The sequence below is a fragment of the Siphateles boraxobius genome, unplaced genomic scaffold, assembly GCF_051911475.1.
Source record: "Siphateles boraxobius isolate OS27281-9 unplaced genomic scaffold, OSU_SipBor_1 24, whole genome shotgun sequence".
Lineage (NCBI taxonomy): Eukaryota > Metazoa > Chordata > Actinopteri > Cypriniformes > Leuciscidae > Siphateles > Siphateles boraxobius.
This window is the reverse complement of record NW_027508855.1, coordinates 519,111-531,935: the sequence shown is the minus strand read 5'-3', so window position 1 is coordinate 531,935 and position 12,825 is coordinate 519,111. Positions and strand designations below refer to the sequence as shown.

The 12,825-nt window shown below is 37.3% G+C and overlaps 1 protein-coding gene across 1 annotated transcript in view; it reads right to left on the bottom strand.

Annotated features, from left to right (window-relative positions):
* Window positions 1-12,825, bottom strand: part of LOC143749292 (uncharacterized) — an 85,297-nt gene that overhangs the window by 57,344 nt on the left and 15,128 nt on the right. The gene's annotated exons all lie outside the window — the stretch shown is intronic.

Genomic DNA, 12,825 nt, shown 5'->3' with positions numbered 1-12,825 from the left:
TTTTTATGATCAAAGCATTTGAGTGCATCCGTTATGGTAAACATGCGTTCCTGCATCCATGTTTACCATGCATGTGATGCGCTCCATGTATGCGAGTCGATCATTGTTTATATGTAAATAAAAGCCTAAATTAAATCTGTTCAACATATAAAGCGATCTTACCTCTTCAAAAGACTTGTAAACCACTTGATTCATATGGATTCGTTTTAGGATGCCTCTATGACCTTACGGGGTCATCAAAGTTGGATGGAAAGTGCATGGACTTTCAGTGGAGTTTCAATAAAATATCTTAATTTGTGTTTTGAAGATTAACAAAAGTCTTATGAGTTTGATACGACATGACGGTAAATTTTTTTTGACAATTTTAATTTTTTAACCATTTAAAGTCACAAAGAAATATGAGACGCACACTATATTGTGATGTACATCCAGTGTAATGGATAATCTAAAAAAAAAAAACAGAGTGGGGACTTTGTTTTATACATCAGTTGTTGATTGGAAATTGAGTGTTGCACACAAAAATGGAGGTAGATGATCACAGCTTGCAGGGGCGGGGATTAAGCACACTAAATTATTGGAGAAGTCCTGCAAAGGTCACCCAGGAGAAGTTTGTCAGCTTGCCAAGAAGACAGTTATTAAAATCACAATTAAAAAAAAGAAACATACATGGATGAATAATCTGAAATAAGATCTATAACATGGATTTATAAAACAGATAGGTTGGATATTTTAATAACATCAAACCTGTAGGGGTAGATAAGTTACAAAGCTGCCGATTTTGAGGCAACAGGCTTTTTGTACCCCTAAAGGTGCATATTTTATACTTTGTTTCCTGACAGTGCAGTTTTGTGGAACTTTTGACACTATATCTATGAAGCAACCAGTGTTGTGCAAGTTACTTCCAAACTGTAATACATTATATATTACTTGTTACTGTTATTTAGAAGTAATTCATTACCTTACAATATTACTGTCTCAGAATTGTAATGCGTTACATTACTCCTGTATTACTTTTGAGTTACTTTCACCAAAATAACTATACAGAAGTAGAAGTTAACATTCTAAAATGACTAGGGCTGTAAGGATGCAGAATGGCGACACACCCCTTCCAACTCCCAGCGTTATCCATACCGTCCAGATACCACATCTTTAAATTACTATTAGGATTATTTGAAGTTAACTTAACATTATAAAATATGTAGACCTACACCACAAAACTAGTTGAGGATAAATTATTTAAAATTTGGGAATTCCAGCGTTATGGACATGACATTTGCAGACTTGCAGTCAAAACTTGTACTATAATTATATAAATTCTCAGAAAATGCATTAATACCAAAATATTGAAACGTCTGTTTATCCATAGGCTCCTCCCAGAAAGGAGTCCACACATTAGAAAAATATCAGTCTACACATGCGTTCTATATTTAATATTAGGGAAATCGACAGTCATGTGTGACAAAAAAAATCTTTAACTTTTAGGAGGCAACGATTTTTTTTTTGTAATTCTGTGAATTACACTGCGCAAATCTAATGAAGAAGGGTTGGCTCTCCACAGAACATAAAATATTCATTTCATTTTATTTTTCGTGTTCGCATTTATGAGGAAAAAACTATGTTACAGACGTGACAGTTCTCCGTTACGGACGCGACAGCTCTGAAGCGGCACTAAAAGACTGCTTTAAAACTTTCACAGACACCTTACACAGAAGACACGAAGCCTTTCTTTAAAGTGAATTTCGTTTTGTATTAATTGTACGGGCCTGAAAAATATATCTATATTGAAATGTCTACTTGTAAACAGAACTATTCAAAACGAAAGAAAACAGACTGCTCTCTGCTTATGAAATGAAATGTGCATTTCTCTCTGGTGCATTCACTACTGCGAAGATCGCGAGTCAGCATCGTCAACTTCATCCTGACTTTATTAATAAACAATCAACATGTCTCCTTGCTATATTTGACATATTCAAAATCATTGCTTTTGCCAGTTCTTTGTGACAGCTTTTAGGTGCTTTATTTGGCAGCAGCGCCGCCGCCCTTACATGAACGCGTCACCACGGCATCAAAAACATGATTGCGTGATGAAAACATGAAAAATACCACATAAACATAGACTAACTGTTTAGAAAGAAAACACAGAACGTCCATCTCGCGAATCTTCTTCATGCCATCTTCACCATTAGCCGCTTTTCCACTGGCCAGCGTGAGCACAGAGGCCGAAATCATACCTCACGGCACTCCTGTAAAAAATAAATCGCTATACAAATATATCAGATGCTGCCATTTAGTCTTTAATTACAGACTTGGACACCACACGCGGCTATTGACTGATCACGAACAGGTAATTTAGTCTACTTGCATCTTTCATTCGTTAATGTCTGGCGGTATTGCTGTTTTTTGTTTTGTTTGTTTGTTTGTTTTACAATTAAAACTAAAAGTCTGTTGTAACGCAAGCCTTACCGAAAATGTACCGAGTAAAATATTACTGAAAATTGATTAGTAATGCCTTACACTACTGCGTTACAGCAAAACGTAATATGTTACTGTAATGCATTACTTTTGTAACGCGTTACTCCCAACACTGGAAGCAACAGAGAAGGCATAATCACTTTGTAATTGTCTTGAACCATGTAACTAAGGTAGGGTCTGCGGTATGAAGTGCTGTTGCCGTGTTCTCTCCTCCACAGTAACGGTTGCCGTGGAGGCTGCAGTTGATGGCTATAACAGCAGCTGTCGCTGCAATGCACTCTGCAGCCCATGAGGGGGGGGGGGGGGGGGACGAGGAAGAGAGAGAGAGAGAGAGAGAGAGAGAGAGAGAGAGAGGGGGGGGGGGGGGGGAGTGAGTGATATTTAAAGAGAGCTGGGAGAGATATACCAAGGGAGGGAGAATAGGAGATAGAGAGCGAAATAAGTCTAAAAAAATAGGGTTAGAAATAGCAAGCAAAAGAAAACTGCAGGCAGAAAGAGCAGAGAGGGACTGCAAGGGAGAGAGAGGGACAGAAAAATGCAGTGGGAGCTGGTTTAGATTGTAATGAGAGAGGCCCTGCTTCGCTCTGTCAAGCTGAACTTGCTCCACCACCTCCAAACTCCACATTCACACATCACACACATTCCTGCCTAACCTCAGAGGATGGAGCATGTGCACACGTGTGAGCATTTGTGTAGCTGTGCATGGTGGTATTCACTTTTTGTGAGCATTTGTATATGTTTTGAAATCCATAGCAAATAGAACGACACTGAGGTTTCTCCTGTCCAAGCGCATAGGGATACGGAGAAACTGTAGACAAAACAGGATGAGTATGAAGCTCGGTTTCAACTGTTCTACCTCAGATTTCAGAGCTTGTCTGTGCCGTGCATCTGTTAGCGTGCATGTATTTCCAGCACTAAACTGAGCCGGGCATTGAGGAAGACTGACGCAAACGAGCAGTGACTAACTATGTAAACACTGCAAAAATAGTCACAGCAATAGTCAGGGACACAAGTACGAGGAAGCTTATAAACAGAAAATATACAGACGTGACCATATACCCAACAACACACACGGAGATTTAAAAGAAGAGCAAACTTTTATAATGCAAATTCATACTTTCATATGCAACCCTGTGTAAAATAAAAAACACATTAACTACACTGGCAATAGATGGGTGAAACAGGATGCTTCATACTTTTATGTAGTACAAAATACACACACACACACACAGAGTGTGAGAGGGAGGGGTGAGTCTCCGGCAGAGTTTCCTGCCACAGGATTTGAAACTAGAGCTCCTTCAGCTGTGGTCTCCCGTTTCCTCTCCCCATTTCCAAACATATTAATTCATTGGGATGTAGTTCCGTAGCTATATCTGTTAGGATCCACGCTTATTGAATATGAGACTTCATATTTTCTTTCGAAATTTGGGACAGCAAGAAATGGTGAGAAATAGTATAGTAATATATTCACAGTCATTCCAAATAACCATGAGTTTTCTTTTCTTGGCCTATACAATGCTTAACTGAACCAGAGAGTGGCAGTGCCCAGAGCACAGGGACAAATATGAAGACATCAGTATGATGGACATCCCACAGCAGCATAGGTCGGACGAAGTACACTACTGAGGATCTTCTTCCATTTGTAGCACTATTCAGTTACAAAACAGTGCTTTTCCATGGCACAACCATGGTCCTAAAACCATGATATTGAATCATAACCATCATTTTTTTCCATAACTTATTCGCCATTGTAACAAGTTTATTTTTGAACTCAAGGGTTCATGTACCTTTACAGTAGATTCCAATCAGCTGTTGACTGTGTGAGAATTAGGGGGGCAAAAATTGTTCCTAAAATAAAAGGAACACTACTGAAGCTTTTGACTAAACTTTAACATTTCTGTTTGCCTTGAAATCCTTGGAACGAGACTGTTGCCTCCAGCTTGCATATTAGTGTCATGGCACATGATTGCAGCACTGAATGTATTCTAACACCTCATTTCTCTTCACGGGATTCACCGAACCATCCAATACTTGAAAATGTGAAACCTCCACAAGAATAAAATGGTGGTTTGGAGCAATGGTATTATTGCCACTGTACCATCCCAGCAGAGAAAATTTAGTTACAGGACCCCTATACATAAAACAACTCTGCACTGCTCAACTCAACTCAATCTATTTTAATACAACATCTATTCATTTCAGTAGCCTGACATAGTAACAACTGGCTCAAGCAATGACTTTGAAATGGGGCGGAGGGAGGAAAGGGGGCATGTTTAAGAAACCTGTTTGAAAACAAGCAATTCTATTTGATGGCACTAATCCACAAATTATACACTACACCTTTACATTTACTATGTAACTACCAGTGCAGTAGCTGTTATCTATACATTTAGCTAAGTTGTTGGAAAATTAAGAGCAGATAAAAGATACAGGATGGGTAGAAACTGGGTTCTCATAGTCCCAAGTGGTTTTGTCTTTTTAACTGTTATGCCAACCATAACATTAGTTCATCAGAATTTAACTCAAATTTAAGGATTAATTCACCCAAAAATTAAAATTCTGTCACAATTTACTCACACATATGTAGTGAGGTAGCCTAGAAATCTAGACGCACCCTAGTCGCAGCAAAATGTATTTTGCAGCCTGTGTAGTCTAGCAACTCTCCGTTGGCTTTCGAGCTGGAAATACCAAACTCTAATCAGGCCAATCACATCGTGTATAGAGTTGGTGTGCGGGCTTAACATAATGACGGCAGAGATGTGACGGTTCCGTTTCAATTCCCTGCTACTTGAGAACAAAGAAGATGACCGCTGCTGCTGGCGAACAGCGGTCTTTCGAATCGGCTTTGGCCGCGACTCTAGAGGACTTGGAGTTAAGCTTTTCTTTGAGAAAAGAACAAAGATCGGCACCTAAGTCATTCTTAAAAAAGGAAGATGTGTTAAGAGTTTTGCCGACCGGATACGGCAAAAGTTTAATATATCAACTAGCTCCGCTGGTGGGAAAACGCATGGGACTCACTCAGCCACAACCGTGCGTTGCTCTGGTTGGTTGTAGCGCTATCCTACTGCGTGCAGAGGGAATTTGAAAGACAACCGTTTATCCCGCCCCTCGGAATGAGCCATGCCAATGGTGAGTTCCCAGACCTAAAATCTTGATGTGGGTCTGGCTTGCCAGGCTAGTAGTGAGGGTGATGACTGACTTTCTTCTGTGGAACATAAAAAAAGATATTTTAAAACATGTTGATAACCAAACCTTTGAGAATTACGCACAATATCTTCTTTTGTGTTCCACAGAAGAAAGTCAGTCATACAGGTTTGTAACGACAAGGGTAAGTAAGTAACTACATAATTTGCATTATTTTAAGTAAGCTATAATTTTAAACAAGTAAACTTCCCAACTACCTGTTCCTAGTCTTTGTGGGAACAATAAAAGAAATGCATACTTAATGCATTAATTAAGAGAGAATTCAATCAGAACTCAGCTGAAATCAGTCACTCTCTTTCAGCCTAGTCAGATACAGAGGAGCTTTGTAAGACCTGTGTCACTTAACAAGGCAGACAGAAAGGAACCTTGTTTGTGTCTTATGTGAAAGGTCAAGGGTCATCACAGGCCAAAAAGACAGGTTGCCCTAAGAAACAAAAAAAAATTATTTTCCAGAACTCTGGTTGATTTGCATTCTCTATAAAATATTCTCCAAATTGGAACCACATTGAATATGGGGGGCAGCACAAACTGACTGTCCTTCAATTTTGCAATCAGGTTTGATTAGCAAAGAATAAATGCTAATAAGTATTTTTCTACTGTGCTAAATAGGTTACAAATTTGTAGAAAAACAGATTAGTCTCTTTTCTTAAATCAAGTTTACTAATGCTATAACATAAGCTTATCATGCTTGGGTCCTTGCCTGGAAAATGTTATATTACAATGGACCAGTTTAAATGGCTGATCATGGCTATCACATTTATCGTCATGGGTCTATGTTTTTAGTGCTTCAGAATGAACTGCTTGTCTGTCCTGTTGTGTTCATCCCATAATAAGTCCTACAGGCTATGCCACAGAAAGCAGGAGGCCCCTTCTTTCCACTCACTTTAACTGGAGCTGAAGAACCAAGGGACCCTCAACATCATTCTTTGTTTCTCTCAGAAAAAAAGAAGGAGATAGAAAAAAAAATGGAAATGGATGCAGCATGTGGAAAAATTATGACTAGTGAGAGGTATACGGGAACATTAAAATAAAGGAAAGTCAAGTTTCAGGGTTAAAAAATTGGCATTAAAACTTATAATTAAAAGCTTGTTCATGCTTATTCATGGAACAAAAATAATATAATTACTACAAGAATACTTACAATGTTAACACAACTATAAGAATGCTTAAAAACTATTGTTTAAAAACCTTGATTAATTTATCCATATTTTGGTTTCCTACAGCAAAAGATATAAAAGGGCTTTCCAACATAAATCAACAATTTCCCCAACTTTAGCCATCCATGTTCTTCTCTCTGTCTCTGTCTCTGTCTCTGTCTCTGTCTCTGTCTCTGTCTCTGTCTCTGTCTCTGTCTCTGTCTCTGTCTCTGTCTCTGTCTCTGTCTCTCTCTCTCTCTCTCTCTATATATATATATATATATATATATACTTCCAGTTAAACATATTAACTTAGTGTGTTCCTTGTAACATACATCTGCTGGGTATCTTATGAACATGCCTGGGCCCACAACAACCACACAGTCAATCTTCAACTCAGATCAAGGACAAGTGACAAGTTTTCTAGCTTAGTGGCAGCAAATCTTTTTGATATGCTGGAGACATTTAAAGGCATTTTAACTAGATTTCCATGAGAATAATTGTATATTCTGCTTTGTTTTCTGAATCATATATGTGAAATAATCAGTTCTACCGGGGCTGATTGATTTACATGTCAGTCAGACGGGCTCTTCCTCTTTAAATGGGCGGTTCTCCACCTGAATAAGATGCAACGAGGACCAGACTTTACAGTCTAAGATCTGGTTATGTAAAAGTATTGTTATGGAGATTATTATGCAATAGAATTGTTTTTGTCATTTATCTAAAAACAGTTGTCCATTTAGATTTTGCCTATTTTTTGAATCTCCAGAATCAATCATAAATAAAGACAATAAAAGAGACAAGAAACATGAGCATTTAATAACAAAATAAAAAGAAAAGTATAAATAGTTTGCCCAAGAAGAATTATGTAATTATTTGCTCATGTCCAAGCTGTTTCCTATATATTTAAACTGTAGAGGGACCAGAAACGGCTTTCACTTTCATTCATGCGCTTATCCACATTCATAGAAAACAGCAGCTTGGACATTCTTCTAGATGATTCATTTTAGAGTTCCACAGAAGACAGATAGTCATATGGGTTTGGAAAGACATAAGAATGAGTAGACGATGACAGAAATGTATTGTTTGAGTGAACTATTCCTTTAACATCTATGTTACATCTATGTAACTTTAAATCAAACATTGCCTTAACAATTCACAGTTTTTATCCCCTCTATTCGAGTGATTTTTTTATGCTGTCCTCCTGCTGTCGGCAATAAATCTGCATGTTGAGCGTTTAAAGATTAATGTTTCTCTCTCTCTGCATCTCTCCCTCTCTCTCCCGCCATCTCTCTATCCGTCCCTGCATTCTTTCTTCGTTTCAACACCCCGGCAGTACCCTCACGTATGCATATGTAAATGGTTCTGCCTCTGAGCCGGTGGAAGTAATTGTATGCATTTTTAACTGGCCAATCGACTGACAGATAGGCATAGATTGTCTCATCTAACTCTCTTCCTCTCTCTTTCTATCTCATTCTCCCTCACGCAAACACACACACGCTCAGTGATATTTTTTATTTTTTTATTTTTAGCTCTGTGCCTCCCCCTCCAGATGCACAGGAATCATTATGTGGTGGTGGTCTGCTATAGGCCGATTAGAAACTAGAAATATCTCGCTCTCTTTCCCCACTAGTGCGATATTCTTAATCCATCTATTTGTGTTCTTCCATGACTGACGAGTTTGCCTGGTTTTGATAAACTTCTAAATGTTTAAATAAAAGAAAGACATCAAGTGATCAGAAAGAAAGAACCTTTTTTAACAAATAGTTCACTTTATGATATTAATCATGTCGTTAAAATGTATCATTCTTTTTTCTGCAGAACACAAAAGGAGAAATTCTGAAGACTGTGCCGATTGCTCTTTTCCATGAAGCTGTGCAGCCTCGTGAGAGAAACGGATTACATTTTACATTGTTATTGTCTAATCTTCCCCCAATTAGTGAACAAATAATGCAGTCCAGCTTAGTGATCCAGATCAACAGTTTAACTGAAAACAAATCTCAAATTGTATTTAAAAAAATTTGGGACAACATGAAAGTGAGTAAATAATGACAGATTTGGATGAGCTATCACTTGAATGTTTTCTACCACAAATAAAATATGTGTTTGCATCAAATTCTGCATTCTAACATTCAATTGACCTGCTGGTCGGTCACTAAGTAAACACTTGGTTTAGGTACTGTCAAATAATTAATTTTTCTTAATTTATTAAATATTTATTTATTTATTAAAAACAATTTACTGATGAATTTTCTAAGTTAGAAGTGGAGGAGCCTCTAGAACTAAAATTTACTTTAAACCTTGTGCTGTGTTGAAAACACTATAACACTTGTAATGTTCCCGGTCAAAAATGACCGGCCTGCAGAAAATTGCTTAAAAATCTCTCGTTATACTATATTTTCACCAAATATTGGACTAAATCTTTTTGTCAGCTTAAAGGACAAGTTTTGTATTTATTTTCGGAACTACGATCGATCAATTCCAAAAAGAAATATAAAACCTTTCCTATTTGAAAGAAAACAAGTTGACAAAAAGATTGAATCCAATATTTGGTGATGATGTTGTAGCATAATGAGAGATTTATAAGCAATTTTTTGTAGGCAGGAACATCACAAGTGTTACAATGTGGAAAAAATTGGAAAATTGTTAGACTCTTGGTGAGTAAAGTCAGTAAATTTGAGTCAAATGCAATAACATTAACTAGCATTTTCGTGTACGGGAAAGTCCTCTCAGAGTCAAAACGACCCGAACACAACCTGAGGGTTGTACGATTTGATAAAACTTTTATCATTGCCTCACAACATTAGGATTCAGATTAGGATTCTGCATTCGGTTGCAGCTCTGCCTTATGATGTTAACCTACAATTATAAAGTATGCTTTTATTTTTTTTTACGACTACTTGCTTGAAGTCATCTTTTGAAATAATTAATTAAATTCACACTGTGTGGTTAAGAAGGTTGCATCATTAGCTACTTTTGAGAGTAATGTGGACCCTGAATGAAAATGAATAGGATAACAATAAACTAACTTTGCTTATGGCATACCAAATCTGGATACAAATCAAATACATTGGTGCTTTTCAGACCATTACAAGCTCTCTTAAAATTTTGAGCTGTTTATTTCTCTACTTCCATTAAATCAGTCTCTAACTATTAGTAGATGAACAGCAGATGAATTTGATTCAGCAGATAATGACTATAACAATGCTGCAATTCTCTTTTCCTACAATGCTGTTGTAATTTTTAGTTTTGTGACAGTTTTAGCTGTGGCACAAACAATGTCAACTTCCATGACAACAGAAGACATGTTGTAACGCTCCTTTATGTAATTATTGTTTTGCAGTTTCTTTGTCAAATGAACATCTTTTTGTGGAAGACGACTGCATTCAGAAGAATTCTTCTGATTATACGGATGGATATGTTACAAAAGACAGATTAGAAAACGATTGTAACTTACTAAACCTAACTTTAAGAAACTCACTAAACTAGGAGGTATCAAATATGTTACTGAATGAGATGATTAATATGTATTTTTTATGCAAGTTTGGCTGTGTTATACAAATACATGTCAAATACAACACTCTTAATAACACTTTTCTTCTCCTTTTCAATTTCAATTTTCTTAAGATGTTTCCTGGAAAAAAGTGACAGGACCAGTTTTTGTTTTGGAGGATATGCAGAAGTCAAAGATGACTCCACTCAGACTATCAGAATCACTTCATGTCCCAGTGCACTGTCATGGCTGACGTTGCTTCAGGACATTTACTGATAATCTCTCCTGTTCCACCCTCTTTCTCTTTTTATAACTCATTCTCTATCTACTGAACATGAACAAATGTGAACAAAGTTATCAGAGAGCATGGGATGTATACATAAAATGACTGGTTCAGAAGACTTTATCACATAGCAGTACTGGCTCCTCTTTATTATTTTCTGCAAGATTTAAAAACTAGTGCAGGCCTATAAAACATAGGAATGCTACACATGAGCTTACAGATATAGTGACAAAGAGCAACATGTTTATTAGATCCAATACCCACTAAATTACTGAAAGAGTTACCTGAAGCAGAAGAGCCTCTTCTTATTAACTTTTCTTTATCTCTAGGTTATGTTCCAAGATCATTCAAGCTGGCAGTTATTAAGCCTCTCATAAAGAAATCACAATTAGATTAAAATGAATTAGCAAATTACAGACCAATTTCAAATCTTCCATTTATGTCTTAAATACTAGAAAAAGTTGTGTCCACTCAATTGTGGTCTTTTTTGGAAAATAATGATATGTATGAAAATTTTCAGTCTGGATTCAGGCCCCATCATAGCACAGAAACTGCACTCGTAAAAATTACAAATGACTTACTTCTAGCTTCTGACCCAGGCTGTATCTCAATACTAGTTTTATTTGATCTTAGAGCTGTATTCAACACTATATAGATCATAAAATACTCTTAGATCGACTACAAAGTTACACTGGCATTCAGGGACAGGCATTAAGGCTTAGATCGTACCTATCAGACCGTTACCATTGGGGAAAATCTAAGTTAATGTCAGTAAATGGAGTGCCGCAAGGATCGGTGTTAGGCCCTCTGCTATTTTCAATATATATGCTGCTACCTGGTATAAAGATATAAAATATTGGATGACCTGTAATTTTCTTCTATTTAATTCAGCTAAGACTGAGGTATTACTTACTGAACCAAAAACCTGTACAAAGAATCTCGTACAATACAATTTGCATCTAGAAGGACGTACTGTTACTTCATTCTCTAAACAAAAAACAGCCTGTTTCCACCTCAGAAACATCGCTAAGCTCTGGAACATGCTATCTGTTTCTGATGCAGAAAAGTTCGTTCATAAATTAATGACCTTTAGACTAGATTCCTGTAATGTATTACTAGCTGGTTGTCCTTCATCCTCAATAAACAAGCTACAATTAGTCCAAAATGCAGCTGCTAGAGTTCTTACTAGGTCAAGAAAATATGATCATATGGCAACAATTTTATCATCTCTACACTGGTTACCTATTAAGTTCTGTTTTCAAAGTATTGCTACTGACCTATAAGGCCCTAAATGGTTTGGCTCCCGTGTATTTGACTGATCTTCTATAGCCTTACAATCCAATACGCTCTTTAAGATCACAAAACTCTGGGCTTCTGGTAGTACCAAGAATAACTAAGTCCACTAAAGGAGGGAGAGCGTTCTCACATTTGTCTCCTAAACTCTGGAATAGCCTTCCTGATAATATTCAGGGCTCAGACTGGCTCTCCCAGTTTAAATCTAGATTAAAGACGCATATCTTTAGCCAAGCATTACTATAATGCATCTCATAACCTTATACTCCAGTTACATCAAATGCACATGATTATATTTGCTTAATGTTATAAACAGCAGCTACACGCTAATTATTTTCCATTTGCTTCTCTATTTTATCTCGGGAACCCATCCTGAGGTAACTAGAGAGTAAGTCAGCTCCAGTTTGGATCAAGCGGCAAGCCTATTATGAAGACTTCAGATACCCCAACACCTTTGAAGACAGAGCGCCAACTAAACTCTTGCAAGGACTTCAGATGAAGCAAACTCTAAATCAACATGCACCAATGCTACAATTTTCTGTATGTTATAATAATTTGTTAACATACAAGTATTCATTACTTCATTGTTTCTGCCTTAAAGGGGTGATGAACTGAGAAATCAAATTTTCCTTGAGCTTTTGACATCTAAGAGGTCACCATATTATAAGAATATCCTGTAAGTTTCAGAACTGAAAACGTCCTTGTTAGTCCAATAAATGCTTTTATTGACACCAGGCTCAGCAAACGACTCGTTTTTCAAACTGGGGAACTATGACGTCAAAGAGGATAAAACACCACCCCCGCAGAAGAAGATCAACGCCTACTTCAACACGGCCGGTTAAGCCCCGCCCACCGATTCGCGCATTACACGCATAGCTAAATAGCATAGGCCTACCTCGTGATGACAAACCGGATCGAGCTACCGAGCAGTAAACATGCCGTTT